This window comes from Carlito syrichta, unplaced genomic scaffold, assembly GCF_000164805.1.
Source record: "Carlito syrichta isolate Samal-C Ts95f unplaced genomic scaffold, Tarsius_syrichta-2.0.1 Scaffold115011, whole genome shotgun sequence".
NCBI lineage: Eukaryota > Metazoa > Chordata > Mammalia > Primates > Tarsiidae > Carlito > Carlito syrichta.
Window position 1 is genome coordinate 117,077 of NW_007059107.1, and position 15,360 is coordinate 132,436.

A 15,360-nucleotide genomic window follows, 5' to 3' on the forward strand; every position below is an offset into this window, starting at 1 on the left:
GAGCAGTGATTGTGAGTTGTTGTGTGGAAGAACTGGGTATGAGTGCAAAGGGATCATACAAGCAGGGAGGGGTGTTTGAGTCATGAACAGTTCTGTATCCTCATTATTTTTACTCAAAAAACTCTACACATGAAATGTCTAGTTTACTATATGATCATTTTTAAAACAAAAATTTTATATATGTTTATGCACATACATACACATGTGTGTGTTTTGTAGAACATCCAAGTGGGAGAGTATAAAGAAAAATACTGAGTCTCATTATCCTTTTCTCAAAATGGAAAACAAATCCTACTTCAAGTTGGTAGCTACCTCTCTCTTTGCTTCTCTTTGTGTATGTGTCTCTCTCTTTCTCTATCTCTCTCTATATATGCATATGTACCCATGTAAAGGTATGTATGTATATGTATAGCTGTATAGACATGCGTATCTATTGATCTGTATTTACAAATACATATAGATAAAACTCCATAAAGGTATAGCTAGAAATCTATGTGTATATATATATATATATACATATATATATATATGTGTGTGTGTGTGTGTGTGTGTGTGTGTGTGTAAGTACACACAAATTTGATGGTCTTCTTCCTACATCAACATAATCAGAAGTAATGTTTTTCATTTTTATAACTATTACATGCTAATGTACGAATATCATGATTTATTTAGAAGTGCCTGTTGATAACTATTTAGATTGTTGGAATGTTTTAAATGTTTTCATTGTGTTTGTTTTTGCTATTTTCAGTAAGACAATGTTCTTGACATATTTTTTGGCATACTTGGATGAGTATTTTTGTAAAAACAGTTGAGGAGAGGAGTTACTGAGAAAAGAGTATATCATTTCAAAGTTTTTACACATATTGCTAAATTTCCCCCTGTCAAATAAGAACAAATCCAGATGTGGGTAAGGAGCAGCTTTATTCAAAAGGAATATTGTGATGGAGAAGAACTACAACAGAGGAAGAACTCAAGGACAGTAAGATCTGCAAGCATCTCAAAGGTCAGGCAGAAAAGAGCTTTTCTTTCAAAGGGAGAAGAAAACAAGGTGATTAAGAATAAGGTGTTGGAGAGTGGGCTGAGCAGGTGGCATAATGTGACAGTTGATCAACAATTGTATTTTCCTGAAGTCAGCCAATTCTTGGGAGAAGATCTTAACAAGAGAGGTTGTTCTGCCTGATGCAATGTGGGTCAAAGTTCAAGAGGCTAGGGAAAGAGGGAAGTCTGACTAAAGTTTGGTCAAGTTAAGTTAGGAGGCATTTCATCCAGTTGGTCAGTGGGGACAAACAGTTCAGCATATCATTTGTAAGACAAAATCCAGGAGTTTGGAGGATTGTGTCTCACCTTGTCGTGGGTAAGCATAAACACTAAGGTCATCAATGAGTCTTCCCTGAGTCACAAAAGGAAAAATGATTCTTTGCAATAAGCCATATCTAGGAACACAAAAGGGTAGGTGATAGGGGAATTTCTTGACCATTGCTACTTTCCAGGATCACAGGGCTTAGGTAAAGTTAAAGATTGCCCCCTCTAAAAATGATTGTATTGACCTTTCTCTCCTCAACAATTGTCTCTCTTCAATACACCCTAACCAATTATCAATATTAAACACTATTAAACAGGTCTGTGTGTGTGTGTGTGTGTGTGTGTGTGTGTGTGTGTGTGTGTGTGTGTGTGTCTGTGTGTGTCTGTGTGTGTCTCTCTCTCCCCCTCTTTCTTTCCTAAGTTAGATTTAGCTTAGGACAGTTTTGCAGTAAGTCCTGTGACTCAGAAACAAGTATGCAATCATATTTGAGACCAGATGAACTCTTGAGATTCAAGAAGGTCTTTCCCAACCAAATGATGTAAAAACTACAAACCTGGGACTCTGAGATCCACTGATTTTGTGAATATCTTCTTCTACCGAGCCTGGCTTGACTAATGAACCACAAATCAATCTCCTTGAGTAACAAGGGTGGGCCTGGGGACTTGTCTACTCAATTGTATTATCATTTCATGCATATCCTGTTTAATTTCTTGTTTGCTGGACCAGTAAGATAGAAATACAAGTAACTTAAGCACGGAGTCATACTCACCACTCTTCAAAATTGAACCAGATGTTGATGTTGGCCTAGTTCTTATGAGTGTCAGTATCAGTAGTGTGTATTATTTTTTTCTCTGCATTAACTGTTTACAATTTTTTTTGGTTTGCTTTTCTGTTGCTTTTCATATTTATTACCTTTTAATTTTAAAAAATAAAACAAATTGGCATTTGATCATCATATGAATTGCAAACATATTTTCCACAGCCTGTCATTTGCCATTTATCTATCTGTCTGTCTATCTATCTATCTATCTATCTATCTATCTATCTATCTATCTAGTCAGACAGTTGTGTTTTATCCGTGGGTGCTCAGACCTTGACCGCGTACTTCCGAGGTAGGTACAGCCACTCCTTCTGCGGCTGCTCTTGGTCTTCAGGCTCTCCTCTTACTTGTTGCCGGCGCCCATGGCACGTGTTTTCTTAGCCCGCAGATCCAGGGGCTTGTACTTCTTGCCCTTGTAGAACTTCCTGAGGTTTTCTTTCTGCATCTGGTTAATAACAGTGAGAACAAGCTCAATGGATTTAAGGACAACTCGGATCTTGGAGAGCCTGGATGCGACGCCACCTGTCACTTTGGCGACCTACAGCGGAGACAGGTCCACCTTCAGGTCGTCCAGCTGTTTCAGCATCTCCTCCTTCTCGCCCGAAGGTCTCTGGCCTTAATCTTGGCCATTGCTGCACAAGCCACCACTGCCGCGGCCGCCTGCTCCGAGGAAAACAACTCGTTTGCCTTTTAAATATTGCATCACGTTGTTCTAAACTTTTCGTAGACAATTTTTCAATTTTTTTCTTCATGCTGTCTCTGAGATTATATTTGTCTTTCCTGCCCCAATATTATAAAAATATTCAAATATTTTCTTCTAACTCATGTATTGACATAGTTGTATATTTTTAATACATTTATAGAAATGCATGTTATCGTGACTCTGGTGATTTCTAGATGAACTATAACATTATTTAATCAGGTTATTCAGTTTTTTATTTTTCTAAAGGCAGAAGCTAATGTTTAATCACAATTTATTATCATAGCTTCCTTCTTATTTTTTACTTTGATGAAATTATTCCTAAAACTATAAAGTTAAAAGAAGATGTTTTTACCCCACTTTTAAAAAAAATTATGTAACACTATCACAATCAACAACTGTTCAATCTCCCCCAAAGTGTTCCCTTGTGCTATCCCTTTATACGTACACCCACCTTCTCCTCCCACATCCTTAACTCCTGGAAACCGTTAATCTGTTCTCCACCTCCACATTTTTTTTTATTTCAAAAATGTTATATAAAAATGTTATATATACGCAATGATACAGTACGTAAGTTTTTGGAATTGGCTTTTCCACTTAACATGAGTCCTTACAGATCCATCCAAGTCGTCGTATATTGTCAATAGTCTCTGCTCATTTTTATTGCTGAGTAGTATTCCACAGTATATACATACTACATTTTATTTAGTCATGCACCCAGTTCAAGATATCTAGGTGTCCATCTTGGGGTTTCCAAGAACATAGCTGCTATAAACATTTGTGTATAGGTTTTAGTGTGAACATTTGTTTTCATTTCTCTGGAATAAAACAACTAAGAATGTGATTACTAGGTTGTTTGGTGTTGCATGTTTAGTTTTAAGAAAACTGCCAAACTATTTTCCAATGTGGCTATACTATTTTACATATCAACCAGCAATATATGAATGGTCCAGTTTTTCGGTGTCCTTTCTAGCATTTAACGTTTGTTCTATTTTCTTTTGAGTCATTTGATATTACTATCACTAGGTGCGGTTATCACTATACCTAAACGCTCACTTTGGTTTTCATTTGAATTTCCTCCATGACTAATTATGCTGAACATCTTTTTATTTGTTTTTCCTCTTCAATGAAATGTTTATTCAAGTTTTTTGCCAATTTTCTAATTGAATTTTTTTGAACTGTTGAGTATTGAGAGTTCATTATATTGCAGATGCAAATCCTTGTCAGATATGTGATTTGCAAATATTTTCATCCAACATAGACACCCCAGTGTCTAATTTGTCTTTTTAGTCTCTTAAGAAAGCAAGAATTTTATTATAAGATCCAAGTTGTTATATTTTCCTTTTATGTATTATGTATTGGTGTCAAGTTTAGGAACTAGTCACTTAGCCCTAGGTCTCAAAGATTTTCTCCGATATTTTTCTCTAAATTTTTTATAGTTTTACGTTTCACATGTAAATGTGTATGATGCATTTTTGAGTTGATTTCATCGTAAGATGAGAGGTTTAAATCAAGGTGTGTTTTTCTTTCTTTTCTCATCCCCCCCCCCACCCACCCAGATGTCCAATTGCTCTAGTGCTATTTGTTAAAACGCTATTCTTCTTCATTGAATTGCTTCTGCACTTTAATTTAAAATTAGTTGGGCATATTTGTGTACATATATTTGTGGATACTCTGTTCTGTTGCATCTATCAATTTCTCTATCCCTCTGCTAATATCATACTATATTGATAGTATAGCTGTACAGTAAGCCTTAATGTCTAGTAGATATTTCCATTTTATTCTCTTATTTTAAAAATTATTTAAGCTATTCTAGTACCTTTGCTTTTTCATATTATTTTCAGAATAAATGTGTCTGTTTCTACGAAAATATTTGCTGAGGTTGTGGTAGAAATTAAAATTAATTAGTCTGAGGGAGTATTTACATCTTCACTAATGTTGAGTTTTCTTTTTTTAATTTTTAATTTTTTTATTGTGAAGATGTAGGGTACAATTCAGGGCTAGTTATATAAATGTTCATTGGTGAACATATTATGGCTATGCATCTTAGTCTTTGATTTTTTTTCAACAACATTTTGTAATTTTCAGCATAGAGATGCTGTACATGCTTTGTTAGATTTAGTTTTAAGTATTTTACTTCCTTTGGAACAGATGTAAATGTTATTATATTTTTTACTTTAGTTTCTACATGCTCACTGTTAGTATATAAAAATGCAATTGATTTTTATCTTTTGATCTGCTGATCTTTTATGCTGGAACCTTGCTGGACTTCTATATTAGTTCTAAAAATTATTTTGTAGATTCCTTTGAATTTTCTACATAGATAGTGAAAGCATCTGAAAATAGACACTTTTTTTTCTTTTCAATCTGCTTTTATTCCTTTTATAAAATTTTTTGCCTTATTGTGCTGGCTAGAATTTCAAGTACTATGCCAAATAAGTGTGGAAAGTGCAGACATTTTTGTCTTCTTCCCCATATTAAGTGGAAAGTATTCAGCTTTCCAACATTAAGTACTATGTTAACTTTAGTTTTTTTACAAAGGTGAGATTGTATTGTCAACTTGAGGAAATTCTTTATTTCTACTTTACTGAAAGTTTTTATATGAGTAGTCACATGATTTTTCTTTTTAGTCTATTGAAATAGTGAACTACATTAATTAATTTTAAACATTGTCCCCTCCTTGCATAACTGGACTAAAACTCTCTTGATAATCGTGTGAAAGTCATTTTATACTTTGATGAATTTAATGTCCTAATATTTTGTTAAAATTTTGAAATTCAACTTCTTGTGGTACGTTTGCAACAAGCTTCTATTTCTGGCTTTTGGTATAGGGGAACTGTTGGTCTTGTACAATGAGCCTGACTCACAATTTTAAAGCTGTCCAATTATGGACTTTTGCTGACTTTTGGAAGGCTATGTCAAGTTTGTTAAGTAAGAAATGTATACTTTGGCTATGCCCCAAGACATGCAACATTTTGTTTCACAGGTGTTGTTTTAATTTTAACTGGCATTTGTAGAATTTTTCTAGTTCTTTCAGAAAACCTATTTTTCTTACACTCTGTCAACAACCATGTTATGATATTATATGTATTGTTGACCTGTTGTTCTATTTCACACCAGAGAGTTATATTTCAGTAGTGAATGAAGTACTCTACTAACTAGAAATCTGTTATATGAATACAAGATAAATTATTACTAAGCAACTGTTTTATTTTTGTTAAGCACGTCTGCATGTACCATTTTTCATGATATTAATGTGATTAAGTTATTCTACACTTCTTACTTTCCCAAATTAATCAGAGACTATACAGAATCAGGCAACATGTACAGGGTCATTTGTGTTTTATGTAACACATTTTAATGTATTTGATATTATAGACAGAGTAATGAACATGGAAACACAACATGTGAATTCACATTGTTACATCCCAGCTTTGCTGCTTCCTAGCTGTGATTTAAGGCAAATCACATTGCTATACATATGGATATAGCAGAGATACTAACATTAATCTTATATAAAGAAAAATTAAGTAAGATCATTTTGGAATTAATACAACATAAATTTATTTCTATGACTACTTGTGTTTTTTTGTTCCCTTTTATGGCTTCAAGTATAAGCTTTGGTGCAGAGCTATGTAGCATTGTTGTTAACATAGACAAAAAGATTTTGAAATAGGCTCGATTCATGGTGGTATTTTCAAATTTTACTTCCAAGTTGGGAAGCTCAGAACAATAAGGTGAAACAAACTGAAAGAAGAGCGATGTTTCCATTAAAAAAAAAAAAATACTTCCGGAAAAAAGGAGAGAATGTTCTGAGTTCAAAAAATGCTTACGCATTTCAAAATGTATTCAATTTTGTCCTTTTTTTAAATAGAAATTTTTAAATAGAAAATGTAATCACATTAGTCATCAAAATCTCAAGAAATTCCTGAAATAAGAAAGCCAAGATAACTTAATGTAACCCAGTGTTTTAATACTTTAGACACACAGCTCCCCTTTTAAAAAATACGTTAAAATCATAGACAACTTGTATTTTTATAAAACTCTGTGGAACATCAAGTAAGATAGTCTTTTACTCAGAGGAAAGGAAATCAGAGAAATCAATGCAAGGAAATGGTACCTGGGGGAAAAAATATTTTCCTGCTAAAATTTAGAAAGAAAACTAGATTAAATAACTGAAATCCAAAAAGTTTAGGAGTTATAGGAAAGAGAGAAATGCCATGAGGATTTATTCAAGTCATATATTGCTTCTGCAGCATTTTAATTTACTGTATTTTTAACACTTTCGTATATATTATATGGCAACATATAATTTCTACCATAGTAGCATCAGAAAAACTTAGTAATATGGCATTGGCCACATTCAGAGACTTTCTCTGCATCCCTTCACAACCACTTTTTTTCCTACCTAAAGTATATGCCACGTGACAAAACTTATTTCCCAAGGACCAGAATACCAAGCTGGGGTAACTTTTTATAGTATCAGTAGTCCTAAAGCTTTCTACTAAAGTCACAAATGTGACTGGTAATGTTCACAGGCTTGTCATGTTTCCATGAACTTCATATTAAGAAAATCTTAAGGGCAACCCCCTTGGGTCCTCTCCCACTGTGGGAGCTTTTCTGTCCTCTCAATAACTTCTGCTTTCAAACACAAAAAACAAAAAGAAAATCTTAAAACATTTTTGCACTGAATTTTAAAACTCCAGTAATTTGCAATCAACACCAGAGTTAATTTTACAAAGTAGTTACAGCATGTGTTCCATGAACTTATGCTGATATAACTCTCCGTTCAGCAAGAGCAAAAAAAGAGAAAGAAAATAAAGCAAAACAAATAATACAAATAGTGCTACAGATTCCTGTTTGCCATTTGGCCGGTGTAGGTCCCAGAGTAAACATGGGAGAGTTTGCTATGCCTCTTCACCTGCGACCTATTGACTACGAACACTCTTCGGCCACTCAGTTACCTCTAACTCTTAAGTGGAAACTTCTCATCAGGCTAAATGTGATGTACAAGATTAAGACAGACAGATATGCGCGCGCGCGCGCACGCACACACACACACACACACACACACACACACACAAAAGCTAGACCCAGAAATCTATTTCTTACCACGAAGGAAAAACTGACTCCATTAGACTTAATAAAAGATTGTGCATGCTGTACTTAACCCACTTCATTAGCTACTTAAGGAGTTTTCTGGGATAAATTTTGATTGTTCTTGAAAATAGCTTTATGCGCTGAATTCATGTTGAATTCATCCCATATGTGAGCTATGACTCCAGCCATTTGTTAATAATGACTACTTATTATGAACTGCATATAAATAATATAGTCTACAAGTTATATGTGATATTTTTATTTTATATGCTATTCTAATTATACTTTACATTCATCTAATACCAGCAAAAAATGGTCATCTTATTATATAAATAATCTTGAATTCCAATAACTTATTTTAAATATATATCTAGAAAATCTGATGGTAATCATATTGTCAGTAATAGTAAACTCCCCTTAGTATACTTTATCCCCGTTAGTATATTCTGCTTGCCATTCGGCCTGTGTAGGCCCCACAATAAACACAGATGAGTGTGTGATGCCTATTCATCTGTGAACCATTGACTCTCTGTAATTGAGAATCAGTGATCTAGAAAAAATTTTTAAAATTAGTAAGAGAAATTCAAAAAGAACTGGGAGAACAAAATAAGAAGAAAAAGTAAACAGAGAATATTTTTCTTTAAATATATAAAACTGTTTTAATTTAATATTTTGTTTAAAAAGTTAACGATAAAATATGTTTGATATTCAGTAGTAACTTAAGAATATTACATTATATGCTGCTTCTAAAATTATTTATTGGCTGGGCTCGAGGGCTCGGTTTGTAATTCCAGCCATTTGGAAGGCCAAGGCAAGTGGATTGCCTGAGCCTGCGGGTTTGAGACCCACCCGGGCAATTTGGGGAGACCTCGTCTCTACAATAAATCAAAAAAAATTAGTCAGGTGTGGTAGCACGTGCCTGTAGTTCTGGCTACTTGGAAGGCTGAGGCGGAAGGATCGCCGGAGCCCAGCAGGTCGAGGCTGCGGTGGCTGGGAGCGTGCCACTGCACTCCAGTCTGGGTGACAAAGTGAGACTCCAACTCAAAATAAATAAATAAATAAATAAATAAATAAATAAAATTATTTAGTATAATTTTGGAATACAGATGAAGCAATCTTATTAAAACTTGTTACTTTCTTTTAATTCACAGATTTCTCATTTCAGCTTGAATAGAGAGTGGTGTTGTAACAGTAGAAATGCATATAGACTGGTATTAATGTTGACCATCACTGAGAAATGCATCTCTAAAATTTGGGTTCTATTTGCACATGATTGGAAAAAATTATTTAAGCTCCTGGGAGTTTTTCTCATCTAGAAATAGGAGATGATACTCATCTCCATCCATCTCACTGTCTTAATGTAAAGACCAAGGTGATATTGGATATAGAGATTTTGCAAATTTTGCAACACTGTCAAATATGAGATAGTGCTATGCTACAATATTAAAAATAGTTCAAGAAGTGATGCCACCAACCATTAATTATATTTTCTTGCTGAAATATTTTATGCTATAAAAAGTTTCAAATATAAATTATTAACAAATCTGTGTAAGAATAAGTCAGTTTCCTCAAGTAAACTGAATTTTATTGCAATTAAGGAAGTCAGCATCCAAGATGGACCCCAATGATAGATACTTGCCTCCTGGAATGCATTTATATCCTTGTGTAATCTTTTGTTGAGTGTGGACTGAACTTGCTGATTTCATTATAACAAATAGAATCAGACAGAAGTGACCCAGAGACTAGGTCATAAAGGCGGTGTGGTATAGCTATCTTTGCTCTTTAAACATGTGTTCTGAGGAATGCCAGCTGTCATGTCATGTTCAGCCCTATGGAGAGGTCCATGTGGCAAGGAGCTGAGACCATTTTGCCAACAATTATTTAAATTAGTTTGGAAGCAGATTCTCCAGCCCTAGGAAAAGTTTCAGGCAACTGCAGCCTCAGCCAACGTCTTGAGTACAACTTCATAAGAGACCCGAAAGCAGAATTACTCAGTTAAGCCATCTTTAAATTCTTAATCCTCACAGACTGCATTACATAACAAATTCTTGTGGTGTTAAGTTGCTCAATGTTAGAATAATTTGTTACTCATAGATAATTAATGTAGATTTTGGTACCCACTGCTACTAGAAAAAAAAAGCCAATATGTGGAAGCGGCTTTGGAATCAAGCAGTGGTCACAAGCTGGAAAGATTGGGAAAAGAGGGTAGTGAAAAACTTTAAGTGCCTTGGATGTGACTCTATAGCATTTTGAACACTAAACTGGTGATAGGTGATTTAACTAAGGATACTTATAACCAAATGTTTTTGAAAGTGCCGTGTGGTTTCTTCTTGCTGCTAAGAGTAAAATACAAAAAGCAAGACATAAGCTAAAGGAATGATTATTAACAAAAAGAAGTCAGCATTGGCTGATTTTGAAAACTCTCAGGCTCTCCACACAGCAAACAATACCAAAATTAAGTGGCTTCTGAGTAAAGGTCAACCCCAGAAAAATCTCAGGAAATCATAGTTTAACCATGATGCTGAAGTTATGACTATAAAATCCTTTGTTAATAACTCAGAAAGTTTAAAAGCGGTGCCTTAGTCTCCATCTAGTTAAACAAAACGCCCTTTAAATATTTTAAGGGTCTAGCTAACAAATCTCAATGGATCAAGTTTCTAAGAAATTTAAAGACATTGTCCCCCCACAAAAGCCCAGATGGACTTATCTCTAAGAGATGTGAATATGGTTTTTGTGGAATGTATTGGACCCAAATAAGATTTACGGAAGAACCCTCCGAAATTTTTTTAATTATGCCAACAGAAACACTGCCAATTTGGACTGAAAGAAGCAATATGAAATAAAATGAAGCCAATGGGCTTCCAAAGTTCTACTGGCAGAAAGCAGGTAGAAGCTGTTCAACTGCAGACACATGCTACCTTTCATGAAAAGGAATGACTCGAGTGACTGGGAGATGGCCCGATAGTCAAGAATTAAGACAATGGAGAATAACATCAGAGAAGCAGAAACGGGACTGAATAGGCGAGAACTGCTATTGTCCAAAGACTTGTGTGTCATCTTTTCCTTTCTCCCCTCCTTTGTGAACAGCAGTGCCTATGACAGTTATTCTAGGTCTGCTTCACCATGTTGGGCATGTATAAGGCAGATAATTTGCTGCTTTAGCTCACAGAATGATCCTAATTCACACTTAGAACTGATTTAAATGACAAGATCCTGGATTTGGAGCTAATGCTGCAATGGGATGACTTAAGAGGCTTTGGAAGGACTATGTTTTACATATGGAAGGGATGTGAGTCATTGAGACCAGAGGCAAAACTGTGGTAGGAAGCTTCTAAGATGGTCCCCAATGATCCTTGCCTCCTCCACTTGAGTGCAGGCTACGCTTAGTGGCTTGACTGTAATGAATACAAGGTGAAAGAAATGCTGTGCAACTCAGGGACTAGGTCACAAAAGACAGTATGCTGACACTCTCTCCCTCTCAAATCTTTCACTCTAAGGAAACCCAGATGTCATGTTGTGATCAGCTCTACAGAGAGGCCCATATGATAAGGAATTCAGGCCACCTGCCCACAACCAGAAATGAGCTTGGAATCAAATCCTCCAGCCTCTGTGCTCTCTGTTGCTAGAAAGATCCTGTCCAGAACTCAAATTCAGCTCAGTGTTCAAACTGCAGCCTTTGGCAAGGAAACACTACACTTAGCCTATGAGTGTAGATGTTGAAAGAACTGAGAGTGCTCCTGATATCTGTTGCTTTACCACCAAAAAAATCCAAAATAAAACAAAACGGCAACACCAACAAAGAAACCCTAAATCTTGACTGGAATTTCAAAGAAGGTACAGTCCAGCATTTATGAAAGAGAAGTCTCTAATCTCAGGAATAAGCTTCAAATGATTGTAGTCCAAACCAAGAGCTAGACTGGAACTTCAAGAGAGTCTCAGAGACAAAACCACCTATTTTAGATATTCCTGAATTCTTGACCCTTAGAAAAACTTTTTGAGACTATAAATAAACGTTTTAAGGTATAAAGTTTTGGGGAAATGTTTTATGCAGTAATAGATAAATAATACAACTAATAACTAAAAATACAAAATCAAATGGAGCAAATTGAACTAGAGAAATTTAGTAGTTTAAATTTCAAACTCTGTGAACTATTGTTATGTAGTTAGCCATGGAGAGTTAGTGTTTGAAGACAATAGCCAATGGGCATTAGCGTGCAATACAGCAAAGATTTTCAGTCAGTGAATGTTCTAAACACTATCTTGAGTTAAATGTGTAGTCTATGCTTTCTTGACCCATTTTTGCCTTTAAAAATATATTCCAGCAAACACATTTTTAAGATAATGACTGGGAAAAGGTGTACAAGTAATAATTTTGAAGCTATCTTCTACAAAATGCTCAAGGGAACATGGTAATGATTAGCAGGAAATTAAAAAGAATGGGTACTATACAATGAACACTTATGTGCCAAATCCTGAATTGTACCCTGCATCTTTAAAGTAATGAAAAGGGAATGCTATGAAATAAAACATAAGCTGTGTGTAAAAAAAAAAATAACTAAAAAAAATTTTTTTAATGGGGATCTTTTTGACAGTACTATAGTTCGCAGTAAAGAGGAGCAACCAATACAATTAAAGGGCACGCTCTAGCACACACACACACAAAAGTAAATACTTTATTATAAAATTATACCAGTGTCTTCTTTGGATAGAATCTCATAAAGGCCCATGTATTTTCGCTTTCAATCGGGTCTGCAATACAGAAGAAACATTATTTTTCACACCATTTAAACATTGCTGCTTCTGGTCCTGGCCATATTCCAAAAATGGAAAGATGAAAGAAAAAATGTTAACCATGGTTTTTGAACCTTAGTACCTGAGGCTTGGTTCCAGTTCTTAATGAGAAATCAGAAGAATTTCATTCTGGCATCTTCTTTCTTGTTCTTCTTAAATAATGTGTTTTGAAAGTGAGCAAAACTGTCCAAAGAGTTCTAACAGCCAAGAAATTACAAATATAAATTCAGGAAAAAAATCTGTTTATTATTGTCATGTAAAACTCAATACAAAAGGTCTTAAATTCAGTTTAAGAAAGATAATGATTGGTAAGGCAAAGTTGAAAAACTTTTAACACTGGGTTTTCCTTTCTCATGGGTAATATGTTATTTATGTGTATCTTTATCATGTAAATCCATGCAACTATAGTTTTTCAAGGACTATATTTTTTTTAAGTCTTTGATACCTATTTAAATGCCATTTCAAGAAACTTGTGTCTGAAGAAAAACTTGTTGAAAGTATCTTTTTTTTACTATGTACATTTGTGTACTTGAGGTTACAGCCTACAGTTGCTTCAGTCACGCTCTTAAATGAAGATGAGTTCTTGCATTTTATAGCATCAAACAAAACCACAGATTTTCACACAAGAAGTTTTGGTCCCTATAAGAATTTTCCTTGTAAAAGATTTTTTTTTTTTTTTTTTGGTTGTATCAAACCAAGCATACGTGTATTCGTTAAATCATTTCAGATGTTATATCATAAAACTAAAAAGAAGGAAGTCAGCTTACTAACTGAATATTATAAGCAAACTTTAATTTGATCACTCAAATAGCCAGCATGGTTGACTGTGGCAGGAATAAACCACCATTTCACACAAAGTCATCTTGACATTCTTTTTTACTTTTAGATAGTGCTATTCTTTCAGGAGAGTGATTTAGGTCTGTGGTTGATTGAGTGCTGACTGCATATGGATCTGAGCTTTTGGTGACCCAATATTTTATGATAAAATGTCATAAAGTTTACCTTAAAGGTTAAGTTCAGGCAACCAGTCAGAAATTTTGAAATGGTCCCCACAACTTATTTTCTTTTACTTGTATAGTATCACTCGAACCCTAATGCAATATTAATGCCCAACCCAATCTTCATACTCCTGTCCTAACTGTAAATGTCAGTTCTTAGGAATGACTATCCCAAGTTGATATATTGAACCCCATTATTTCTGATATTTTACTCCCTTTGCTCAGAGCTTTCTCCACATGGCAAGGACTGGCCACAATTACTTAGAGAAACAAAAGCATCTTGTAAGGGTTGTCTCTTTTCTGTGAATATTTGGCTTACATTCTGTTGCCTTTTGCACTTTGCACACATAGACAAATTGCTTACATGTAGCAGTTCTCGAGGTATTGAGGAATTCTAATTTTTACAGTGACACTCAAAACTTTAAAGGATTTCGCTGAGGATATTTATGAATTCAGTGTTCTGTGGAATTTCAGAAGTCTATGAAGACATGAATAATAATCTCAGGATTATAAAACATGAAATCTAGCTCCTTGAACTGTGGCATTTAATTTTTGATTAATTTCTCCTACTCAGTCTAGGAAAAATCAAAGAAGAGAAACCAACATTTACTAATTTGAATAAAACTGGTTGAACTGGTCATCTGTATTTCTGGGGTTTAGACCAACTTCTTATTCTGTGTATACCCCATTGGGCAAGAAGTATTCTTCAGGATCTCGATATTTGATATCCTGATTCCCTCATATCTACAGTGAAGGCTGATTCTCTCAAATTTTCATTGGAAACAACTGTAGAGTTTCTTAAAAATTCAGATTATTAGGGCCAAACCAAAGAAATTCTGATTAAATGGGTCTGGAGTACAGCCTAAAAATCATGATTTTTTTGAATTCCTGAGATTAGAGACTACTCTTTCATAAATGCTGGGTTTTGCTGTTGTTGCTGTTTTGTTTTGTTTGGGGGTTTTTTGTAGTAAAGCAGCAGATATCAGGAACACTCTCAGTTCTTTCAACAACTACACTCATAGGCTAAGTGTAGTGTTTCCTTGCCAAAGGCTGCAGTTTGAACACTGAGCTGAATTTGAGTTCTGGACAGGATCTTTCTAGCAATAGAGAGCACATCATGAAAATAACTCTAAGCTATTAGCACCTCATTGTCAAATCACCTGATCTGTCATCACATCTCTTTTCTCTTAGACAGGTCATTGCTCAGCTGTGAACTTGATTGTCTTTGAAATGGTTGAATTGAAAGTGTGTATTACTACTGTGTCTCTGGCAACATGGATTTTATTTCAAATATTTGTCTTTATGGGTAAGGTGATATTTAGCTTTAGTGAGCAAATGGCTTGGAATACGAGAAGTTTTGTAATCTTTTATGAGAAATAATGGAGGAAGAAACGAAAGTTAGTTGCATCATTGCAGCTGTCAATAACGTTTCTTTACAGCAGTTTTGTGTGATGTCTTCATTAGGTTATTATATAAATATTTCATAGTTAGCGTTTGATGCATATCTAAATATCTACATTGGAGGTGAAAACAGAAACTCTTACCAGTTGCTATCTTTGCAACAATGTTACAAAGGCATTAAAGTCACATGAAACATATGTAACAGTCACCCAAAATCAGAGATTGAGAGAGAGAAAAAGAGAGCCAG

At 34.7% G+C, this 15,360-nt stretch overlaps 1 pseudogene; it reads right to left on the minus strand.

Moving 5' to 3' along the window:
• Window positions 1-2,389: 2,389 nt before the first annotated feature.
• On the minus strand, window positions 2,390-2,753 carry LOC103274714 (annotated as a pseudogene).
• Between the last annotated feature and the right edge of the window lie 12,607 nt (window positions 2,754-15,360).